This window comes from Saccopteryx bilineata, chromosome 2, assembly GCF_036850765.1.
Source record: "Saccopteryx bilineata isolate mSacBil1 chromosome 2, mSacBil1_pri_phased_curated, whole genome shotgun sequence".
Lineage (NCBI taxonomy): Eukaryota > Metazoa > Chordata > Mammalia > Chiroptera > Emballonuridae > Saccopteryx > Saccopteryx bilineata.
This window is the reverse complement of record NC_089491.1, coordinates 210,671,485-210,683,897: the sequence shown is the minus strand read 5'-3', so window position 1 is coordinate 210,683,897 and position 12,413 is coordinate 210,671,485. Positions and strand designations below refer to the sequence as shown.

The window sequence follows — 12,413 nt, the reverse complement described above, 5'->3', positions numbered from 1 at the left end:
TATATTCTCCTACAACTGAGGTAGGTATACTTGTCCTCTATGTAGATGTTCTTTATTTATACTGCCCAGAATCACCCACTTTCAAACATCTACTCATGAATAGAAAATATAGGTATAAATCTATACATGTATATAGTTACATATATATTTCTTTGTGAAAAGAGGTGGAACAGGCACCTTTCCACCGTTGGACTCCATCTAAATCAAAATGGTCAGCTACTTTAGTATCAGACATCTGGATAATCTCAAGATTTATTTGTGGCCACAAAGTTTTTTTTTAAATCATTATCCCATTTTTGCCTCACAAACCTTCACTGATTGCTTATTAGTTTAGACTATTAGCTGGTTTTGCATATTTATTAAAATAGAATTAGTAAAAATTAGCATAAATCTTTAGGCTTGTTAGACATTTATTTAAGTTTTTTTTTACTTATTATAGATAAATTCCCAAAATGTAATTTTATTCGCTGGGTTCCAACACACACAACAAAGGAAAAGAAAAAAGAATAAAATTTTTATCTTTCTTCTTAAATGTACTGGGGTGATATTGACTAAAAAGATTATAAAGGTTTTAACTGTACATTTCTATGATATATGATTTGTATATTGCATTGTGTGTTCATCATCCAAAGTCAAATATTCCTTCATCATATATTTGGTCTCCTTTACCCTTTACTCCCCCTCCACACTCCCATCCCTTCTGGTAACCACCATATTTTTGTCTGTGTCTGTGAATTTCAGTTTTATATCCCACATATGTGAAATAAGTCAGTCAGAAATAGCTAAAAACCATATGATTTCATTCATATGCAAGATAAGATTTTTATATTAACAAAGTCCTACAGTTAATAGTAAGAGCTTTCACTAGAAGTGTGGTAATCTTGAATTACAGAATATGCACTCTATGGTAATACATACTTTTATTCTTTTTCTTCTTTATTTTTTTAATTAATTGTGTTTACATAGATTCTAGGGTTACCTCAAATGCATCCCCCTCCCCCCTATTCCCCTCAATAGTTCCCTTACCCCCCTCCCTAAAGCACCCTCCCCCCTTCCCTTCAGGTTTATCCCATCCTATCATCCCCTTTCCCTCTGTCCTCTTTTCCTCTGGTCCCTTTGATCCCTCCTCTGTCTCAATTTCGTTCCTCTGTTCTCATTATTCCTTGGATTCCTCAAATGAGTGAGGTCATATGATAAATCATGAACAAGGCAGGGGTGCCCCCTTTCACCACTTTTATTCAACATAGTACTGGAAGTCCTAGTTACAGCAATCAGACAAGAAGAAGAAATAAAAGGCATCCAAATTGGAAAAGAAGAAGTAAAACTATCATTATTTGAAGATGATATGATACTGTATATAGAAAACCCTAAAGTCTCAGTCAAAAAACTACTGGATCTAATAAACAAATTCAGCAAGGTGGCAGGATATAAATTTAATACACAGAAATCAGAGACATTTTTATACATGAACAATGAACTGTCAGAAAGAGAAATTAAGGAAACAATCCCCTTCACTGTTGCAACAAAAAAGTACCTAGGAGTAATTTAACCAAGGAGGTTAAAGACTTGTACTCAGAAAATTATAAAACATTGATAAGAGAAATCAAGGAAGACACAAACAAGTGGAAGCATATACCGTGCTCATAGTTAGGAAGAATAAACATAATTAAAATGTCTATATCAAAGCAATTTATAAATTCAAGGTATACATACTTTTAAAATAAATCACATTGCTTTATTTATTTATTTATTTATTTATTTATTTATTTATTTATATTTTTCTGAAGCTGGAAACGGGGAGAGACAGTCAGACAGACTCCCGCATGAGCCTGACTGGGATCCACTGGCACGCCCACCAGGGGCGAAGCTCTGCCCACCAGGGGGTGATGCTCTGCCCCTCCGGGGCATCGCTCTGCTGCGACTAGAGCCACTCTAGTGCCTGGGGCAGAGGCCAAGGAGCCATCCCCAGCGCCTGGGCCATCTTTACTCCAATGGAGCCTCGGCTGTGGGAGGGGAAGAGAGAGACAGAGAGGAAGGAGGGGGGGTGGAGAAGCAAATGGGCGCTTCTCCTATTTGCCCTGGCCGGGAATTGAACCCGGGTCCCCCGCATGCCAGGCCGACGCTCTACCGCTGAGCCAGGGCACATTGCAGTATTTTTTTTAATTATTATTATTTTTATGTATTCATTTTAGAGGGGTGGGGGAGGGGGGGAGAGAGAGAGAGAGAGAGAGAGAGAGAGAGAGAGAGAGAAAGAAGGGGGAGGAGCAGGAAGCATCAACTCCCATATGTGCCTTGACCAGGCAAGCCAGGGTTTTGAACTGGTAACCTCAGTGTTTCCAGGTTGACACTTTATCCACTGCGCCACCACAGGTCAGGTCACATTGCACTATTTAAAAACAACAATCCCTAAGAATTTCACAGCTTTTTTTGTGTTATGTCAGACTAGCTGATTTTCAAACTCACTATTCAGTATAGCCTTAGAAATTATCTTAAATTAATAAATATATTTTCTGTGATATTTCTCCTAGGATTTCCCTAAACAGAGAATAGGAAAGTGTAGTAGAAAGAACCGAGGAATAGAAAATGAGACTAGGGTCTAGGCTGGGCCAACATAATATTTTATAAAAAAATTTAAAATTTTTAATATCCTTCACAACTATAAAAATAGAATATTGAAAATAAAATATAATCACAATATCCCCCCAGTATAGACAGAGCTACAACCTTTACATTTCCTGAAATAACCAACTTGTTAAGAAAGAAAATAATATTCTTCAATTCTGTGTTGTGTAGAGAAATACCTTACTATGCATTTGTAAAACTTTCTATTTTCTAAAAGGAATATGGGACCTTCCCAACAGAACCTAAATTGGATTAAGATTTGTCTTTGGACTTGTCTTTTCCCAGCTAAACTAAATGGGGTATCAGGCATATGTGTAAAAATTCTAATTTATATATTTTGAAAAAAATAATTCCAAAAATTTATTTTTATATATTTGAAACAACATGACTTTCATATCACCTTTGTGGGTGTAATCACAAATAGAAATAAAAAATGAAATAGCCTGACCTGTGGTGGCACAATGGGTAAAAAGCGTCAACCTGGAATGCTGAGGTCACAAGTTCAAAACCCCAGGCTTGCCTAGTGAAGGCACATATGGGAGTTAATGCTTCCTGCTCCTCCCCTTCTTTCTTTCTGTCTCTCTCTCTGCCTACTCTCTCTAAAATGAATAAATAAAATCTAAAAAAAAAACCCCAAAAATTTAAAAAATGAAATAAAAACTTTGATTTCCTCATTAAAAATTCTTAAAGTGAGAAATGTTAAAATTATTGATATTAGCAATCTGAGCATGTCACACTATTTCCATTGCTTAAATACCATGTTTTTGTTCTTTGTCATGACTATGGACCTCCCGAATTTACAGTGCCTTATGCTAATCCCTGAATTATAGATTTGTTCAATTTTGATTCATATTTATCTTCCCTATTTGAAATAAATGTTTGAACTTCTGAGGTTTCCAATGTCCGGTCAATACTCTTTAACAGTATTGATTAGAAATAACAAAATCATAGCAAAGTGTATAAGCAAAACTGATTAAAAATACCACTTGGTATTAATTCAAAATAATTTAAAAAACAAGAACAGCAAACTCAAAAGAAACCATGATTAGATTTTTTATTCTTTTTCTAAGCCACTTCTATTATTGTTTCTCCATACACCTAGAGAAAAATTTGGGTATACTCTCTTAAGTTATGTTTTTCTTTTAAATTGCAAATAGGTGATATTTTTTACATATAATATCTATACTTTGAAAAATGCAATGTACAATTATAAAACAAAAAATAAATTAGAAAGATAGTATAAAATAAATAATGAAATGCTAGTTTCTAAATCTCCACAATGGTATTTGTTTTCCTGTTTTATGTCCTTCATACCACTGTTAGATATATTTAAAACATAATTATAATTTAGTTTCATTATTGATGAAATATGGGTAATAATTGGCCCATATAGTCTAACTAAAATATTACTTAATAATCATATGTGGAAGTACATTGGGAATTTCAAAGTATTATACAAATATGGTATTATTTCTAGTTATACATATTGGTTTATACAGTAACTTCTTAGTACTCATTATTTGTTTATAGTACCTTATTTTAAAAATTAGATTTCTACTTTTATCCCAAAAATTCCTATATTTTAACAAAGTATGTTTACTTACTAAACATTTATTTGAATATTACTAACATTCATAAACTATGATGCACAAAAATAATTATAAATGCATATTTATATGTTAAAAGTTGCTTGTTATTATTGTTGGTTGTTAATAAATTCTCTTAAATAAGGCCTAAAGTTAAAATCATTTTTTTGGCCCTGGCTGGTTGGCTCAGCAGTAGAGTGTCAGCCTGGTGTGTGGAAATCTTGGGTTCAATTTCTAGTCAGGGCACACATGAGAAGCAACCATCTGCTTCTCCACCCTTCCCCCTCTCCTTCCTATCTATCTCTCTTTTCCCCTCCCCCAGCCAAGGCTCCATTAGAGCAAAGTTGACCCCAGGCACTAAGGATGGCTTCATGGCCTCTGCCTCAGGAGGAGCTATGGAATAGCTCTGGCCGCAGAGAAGCAATACCCCAGATGGGCAGATCATTGTCCCCTCGTGGGCATGCTGGGTAGACCCCAGTCAGGCTCATGCGGCAGTCTGTCTGACTGCCTCCCTGCTTCTAACTTCAAAAAATACACCCCCCCCAAATCATTTTTTAAAATGTAAAAGGCGAAAGATTTATGCGATCTGAAGAGAAACGAGAGCATTTTTTAAAATGTGACCAGACACAACAAATATTTCACTTTAATTATTTATTTAGTTATTATTCACATAGTAAATTATCTTTTTGCTCATTTCTTTAATCTATATGTCAAATTAAAATCTTTCTTGATGGATGTCAAAATAAATGAAAGGAAGATAATTATTAATAATGTTCTAACTCTGTCTGATAGGTGACATTGACTTTTTCTCAGTTTGAGAAAAAGGGTATATTCTTTACTTGCTATTCAACTCTTCTGTAATTTATTTAGTCCTCTTTAACTCACCATTAGTATTTTTTATTATTATAGTTGCTTTATTGTTATTGTTATTTTGCACACTCTTTTAGACACATTCATCTTCATTGAAATAAATAGAAAATTAATACTCTCAAAATATTATTACAAAATGGATCAAGGCTTCTACCGAAAAAACAAAAAGAACTCTTCCTTTGTGTTTTTATCTTTTATTCTGTTGTATCTTGGCTCTCTTTTGGACAGCTGCAGAATTAATGAGATAATAAGACATTTACATCATTCAGCTTCCTGACAAAACACACTTATAAGCGACATTTTAAGTTCATTTGAGTTCATATTATTCAGATATTTGACTGTTGACTGAACTAGCTGAATGAAAATTGTGTGGGTACAACATATAATTTCATTCATTTTTCAATGAACAATTTAAAGAAAAAAAGTATGTGATGCTAGTCATCTGTGATGGCTGTGAAAAGAACATTGTTATCACTGAAGAGAAAATAACAGTTTTTTGTAAGGGACTGACTTCTGAAAAAGGAATATTGTAATATCAAAATTAAAAATCTTTAAAAGTACAGGGGTTAGCAAAAGTAGGTTTACAGTTTGTATAAAAAACACATGCAGGATATGATTCTTACAATAGCTTTATTAAATCAAAAGAATGTCATAATAGCAAAATAATAACTCTACTTTTGCCCAACCCTGTATATTAAAATCAAAGTGGAGTTATACTCATAAGAAAAGTATACAATTATGTACAATTGTACTTGTTTATAAGAGCTTTGTGATTTAACATGGATTAAAAGGAGGGATTTTTTAATTTTAGAATCAGTAATTTGCTGTTTTAAATAAACATATATTGAGTTTTTTGGAGCTCTTTGCATATGTATAAACAAATTATAAAAGTTCATGTTGGGGAATAATACATATATGAAAGTTCTTTTTATATAATTTTCTAGCTTTTTAAAAAATATTTACTCCTCTCTCTCTGTCTCTCCCTCTCCTGTCTAAAATGAATAAATAAATAAAAATAAATATTAAAATAGCCTGACCTGTGGTGGCGCAGTGGATAAGGCGTCGACCTGGAAATGCTGAGGTTGCCGGTTCGAAACCCTGGGCTTGCCTGGTCAAGGCACATATGGGAGTTGATGCTTCCAGCTCCTCCCCCCTTCTCTCTCTCTGTCTCTCCTCTCTCTCTGTCTCTCCCTCTCCTGTCTAAAATGAATAAATAAATAAAAATAAATATTAAAAAATATTTATTATTTTTTTCTTTCTTTTTGTTTTTTTAGAGAAAGAGAGAAGGGCAGGGGAAGTGGGAAGTAGTAGTTGCTTCTCGTATGTGCCTTGACCGAGCAAGTCTAGGGTTTCAAACCGGGGAACTCAGCATTCCAGGTCGACACTTTATCCACTGCGCCACCACAGGACAGGCTGTAATTTTCTAGCTTTTTAAAAATTCTATTTGTAGTATCCACATGTTAATTTAGGAAATAGAAATTTTTAGATTTTAAAAATTCTAAGCTAAATTTATTTATTTATAAATTTCTATTTATAAATTAATTATTTCAACATTACTCAAATATAGCAATAATGCCTAGTATTGTTTGTATGTCTTAAATTTTCAGGCAATTTTCAGTACATTTTAACAAAATGTCTTTTCTATATGCACTCAGGTAAACAATATTGATATAGACAGTTTACTGCCTATTACCAAATTTGTTTGCATATAATCTTCCTTTTCTGATAGTATTTTACATTACATATTCCTTGTTACTGTCTCTTCCTTAGTTATTTTGATTCTACTGTCAAAATGTGCTGTTACATGTATAATTACTTGTTTTATATACATTCAATAGCCATTCAGAATATTTTTTCCAAATCACTTCTTATTAAGAGGTATTATTTGGTATAAAGACAGCACTGATAATCTATAACTTTTTTTTAAAGTAAGCATGATTTAATGCAAGAAAATGTAGCTAATTAAGGATATCTGGTTAGTAATGGAAAGAGAATTGTAAACATGTATATTCTATAAATAGCATTTATACTTTTAAAACCGTACTTTTTTTCTGGGTGTCCTTCTTATATATGTTTGTTAACACAGGCATAATTATAAATTAAATCTTTTCAAAAGATCTTCTAGTCATTTCATAATATAAAAATAATATATTTGCACTGGGGTAAATTGGTAAGTAACATGTGATCATCCTTTAATATATCATATTATTAAACAGCTCTATCAATCAGTTATGAAGATAAAATTAGAAAAAGCCCGAGTGGTTTCTACTGTGGGGACACAGAATGTACTAGGTGGGTTGAGTAAGATGTAACTTAGTAACTAGAAATCAGTGTAATTGATTGTATTCCTAATGGTTAAAAAGAAAACATGACCTGAGCAGATAGGTGGGTGAAGCATATAAGTTAGTGTGGTTAGTGGTCAAGGAGGGCATGATGGAGAGAATAACGTTTGAGATGCTGTTGAAGAGGTTGTTCATAGGAGCAGAGTCCATTCAGTCAGAACATGACATGAGCAAAGAGGGAGACGTATGAAGGAAAACATATTTCCTCTAAACCAGGAAATTAGAAGACATATTTAGCTATTAGAGAGAAGCTATTGGGGTGGCTGGGGCATAGGGTTTTTTAACTGATAAATGATGTTAGAGAAGATGGACCTTGCATTTGAATAAATAAACAAATAAATTAACAAAAAAATTTGACATAAATACCACCACCCACAAAACCTAAGAGTGATCTTTTCAGAAAAGATGGCAGACAGGCAGTTGTTAGATATACCCAGACAGAAAAGAAAAACCTGTTATAATGGTCAGTAGAGAGTAGCAGAGGCCTGGACTACTGCTTGGAATGTCTGTCCAGTCTTCCCTGTCTCCTATTCTATGCCCATTTATTTCTATAATGCATACAAGCAAGCAACCCTGTAGACATTTAGATTGAAGAAAAGAGTAAATAAACCATTAGACTCAGTCTTTTTTTTGTCATTAGTAAGTGAATTAACCTTACATCATTAGTGTCCCTTAATATATTTTTAAAATAGACACAGTATGAGATAAATATAATACTATAAATATTATAACATATATTTACAATTAGGTACAATTATTCTTTATACTTTTAAATGAATGATCCATAACTTTCATACAATTTAAAAATATATATATGCTCAATCACCCTTAAGGTTTCAATATTTATCTTTTTAAAACAATGTCCTGTAAAAAGTAAACAATCTAATAAATAATTATTATTCTTCTATGGAAATTTTGACTTCCATAATTTCATAATTACCTATTTAAACAGCTACTTTTTAAAAATTGTATTTAAAAAATTAAATTTAATGGGGTGACATTGACAGGAGTACATAGGTTTCAGGTAACAAACAGCTACTTCTGAAATTTGTTATTAACTTACTAACTATAGAGTTGTTAAGAAAATATAGACTTTCTCCATATGCAGCTTTCTCTTATGTGTTCAGTTTGCTTTGGTGGAGGTGATTTAGTTACTTCTCATAAAATAATGAAGGTTTTTATTGACTAGCAGAAAAAGTAACTTCTTAAATTGAAATGAATATGACCAAAACAGATATTGATCAGTGATAAAGAATTAAATAATTTAGTTCAACTATTACCTGGTCATTTTCATTTTTCTGTTAATATTAACAGTCTAACCACATGTTAAAAGTAGAAAAGTTTTCTTTTTACAAGCAAAAGCAAAAAATTCATTTTTAAAAGACAGTATTACACAATTGAATCATAACCATATGAGGTAAAAATACAATTATTTTATAATTTGCTTGTTGAAATTCCAAACCATGTAATCTATTTATTATAGAATCCTGAAATATACATACCTTTAAATTTTCTAAATGTATAAAATAAATAAAAAATATGAATATAAAATTGGAATTATGATTTTCCAAGAAATTTATAACAAGTTTTACAAAACTTCAAGTTTTAGATGCTCACAATATTTTGTCTTAGAGACTTCAATTTCTTCATTAAGATTATATATTTTAAAAAAATCAAGTTATAGTATTAAAACTAAATATTCTAAATATGTATAAATATTCTAAACTGGACATTTATAATGAATATGTTCTTGTTTCAAAGCATTAGGGAGTTTTGCGTTTAACTTTCCATGGAATGTACATACCCAGTTTAACCTTTATGAAATTATATAGAAACAGTAGCAAACAAACAATAGCAAATTAAAGCTTGTTGCTAATAGATTCTTCAAAATGGAAATCTGAGTTTGAAGAGATGATTTTAAAACTACATTTAAATTAAGAAAATTACTCTATTTTATTGTGATTTTTTCAATATTTTAATACTTATTATGAGAAATCAGTAGAGAAGCAAACAGAAAGCCACTCATCAAATAATGTGCTGAAACTGTTTATTCTGACTTCTTAATATGTAAAAAATAGATTCTGGGATGAAATTATATACTTTCGTTTTTATTAGACAGTAAGTAAAAATACTATTTATATAACCGAAAAAGACATTTCTACTAACTATGTAAACGTCATTTGAGAAGGTATTTTTAGAAAATGTATAAAAATTAGAAAGTGATAAAGTTTAATTTGATATTCATTGATAATGGGAAATCGGCTGCACACACAAGTTGAAATGAGAAAGATAATGGCTGATTTACAGAAGTACCATGACTCCCGGCAGGGACTGTGATTGGTTAACGCATGGCCTTTACTTTGTCACAAAATTTTCTCTATTGACTAATTAAGAAGAAAGTAATAAAACTATGTCGAAGACATAAGTATAGAATAGAATTGATTCAGTGTAATTTAACAAAACAAAGTTGAGAGGAAAACAGATTTCCAGTTGCTTCACTATCAATTAGTTACTTGAGTTCTCTCATCCTTAGTTTCTTTAATAAAATAATGGTGTTTGATTAGAATATTAGAATAGATTTCTTCAAATCTCTTTAGCTTCTTCACAGTGACTCAAAACAATAAAGTAATAGAAAGTTAATGTGGCTGTCACTAGAAAAATGTCAAACAATTACAGACAAAAATGTCAAACAATATTATCTCATTGTAATGAGGCTTCAAGAAAAAATAAAAAGAACAATATAGAAAAACAATTTAACTCCTCTCCCAAAATACAGAACTTCTTTCCATAACTATTGTATCAACTGAAAAAGGTTCAAATTTACAGCAAAATATAGACATTTTATTAAAACTTTTATTTTGAAATTTATAAAAATATGTTTCAATTGGTAGTACTGTATATATATTAAGATATGTATTTGGGAGTGGTCTGTTCTAGAATAAAAAAAAATTAAGTGTTCCTTAAAATAATGCAAACTTTAAAAGAACATTTTCTTTTGTAATTTCTTTTTATTTTATTTTTTTGTGTGCGCCAGAGACAGAGAGAGGGACAGAGACCCGAAGGTATAGATATGAGAAGCATTAATTCTTCACTGTGGCACTTTAGTTTCTCATTGATTTCTTCCTCATATTTGCCTTGACTGGGGGGTACAGCAGACCGAGTGACCCCTTGCTCAAGCCAGCGACCTTGGGCTCAAGCTGGTGAGCTTTGCTCAAACCAGATGATCCTGTGCTCAAGCTGACGACCTCAGTGTTTCGAACCTGGGTCCTCTTGTCCCAGTCCAACGCTCTACCCACTGCGTCACCACCTGGTCAGGCTCTTTTGTAATTTCTATACTACATTTATATCTGGCAGTGCAACACAACCATATTTGTAAAAGATGCATATATATTCATGTCCAAATCAGAAATTATAATTTTTTTGTTTATAAAAACTTAATCATTTAAATTTTAAAAAATTAGTATTTGAATCCAGGTCCAGGGCTAAAACAAAACAAAAGTGATTTAATGTTTTATTAAGTACCCTGGATCTGCATTCCAATTGTGACTCTTAACTATATAAATTATTCATCATTCTCATGTGAAATATAGGAAAATAATACTTCAAAGTGAATGTAGGGTGAACAAAATATTGCACTTAGGCATTCTGCAGTGTGTGACATAGTACATGTTAAAAAATAAAAGGTGCTCTGTTTTTGTATTATATTATTTTCATTGTTATTTGTAAACTTCCAAAGTTATTTATGTTTCATACTTTGGTGTGGATAAGCAAAGAATTTTAATGACTTTCTATAACTTTATTCTTAAGCTGAATAACAATGATATATTAATCTGAGTAATTTGAAAAAATCACTTTAATCATTATCACTTTTATAAACCTCTACTAATGGAGACTACTCAACAATTATTGCCTATTCAATAATTATTGAAATTATTAACTATATTCATGTATTTCACTGTTATCATCTAATTATTCTGGCCTCACACTAGTAATAAACATTTCTAAGAAGACCCTAGAATTAAGTTTACTATGAAAGGAACAATACAATACTTGTTATTGTTTCTAAATCATTTTTACAATATTTGTATGCTGCTGATGTATTATTTCTTCCAAAAAAGAAACCAATCAATTATTATGTTTATTACAATAAAATATTGGATTTGATCAAGTTACAAATGAAAACACAGAACAAGGACAGAAAAGTTTTGTACAGTAATAAAGAAAACACATATAACAAAGCTTTTCCTCAGTTTTCTTTATTACAATGGAGACACATAAGTACAGAAAATAATATGACATTTAATATACTATGAAACACATGCGTAAGATTACACAGAGTGTTGAATATTATGTTGAGGGTATAAATAAGAGATGATACTGAAGACAATACATTAATAATATGTACATTACCTTCATGAAAATAAACAATGATGAAAACAAATGCAATTAAAATAATCAGAAGTAGTCACTTTAAGACAGAAGTGTTATACACAGAATCAATGTAAGATGTGAGATAAAAATATTCTTTAAAAAGGTTCATGAATTGTGGATATTTTTTAAAACAATAAGTTTTAACTGCTTGCTTTTAGAAAATAATTATTAGCTAGAGGGCTTATTTCATAGTGACCATTTAGTATACACATAGAATTAAAACAATATGGCTTACTTTTTAAAATGACGCTACTCTTATATTATCCATTGTTTCCAGTATGTAAGTTCATATTTTTATTACTTAAAATAGAATAAAGAATTACCAAATTTAACTTGCACATACACAGTTAAGAAATTTTGCAATGTACCTAGGTTTAATACAATCAACATTAGATTCATTCACACTTAATGAAATTCAGCCCCACTTGAACAAACAAGTTTTTAAAAGTAGGTAAAATAATAGTCTACCAACAAAGACATGAGGATATTAGTAGCAGCTCAGGTATCAGATATACTAATAGAATACTTGAATATAGGCTAAGCATTTTCCTTTGCTATTATT

At 31.2% G+C, this 12,413-nt stretch overlaps 1 protein-coding gene across 1 annotated transcript in view; it reads right to left on the bottom strand.

Moving 5' to 3' along the window:
- Window positions 1-12,413, bottom strand: part of NCAM2 (neural cell adhesion molecule 2) — a 577,130-nt gene that overhangs the window by 23,977 nt on the left and 540,740 nt on the right. The window lies entirely within an intron of this gene.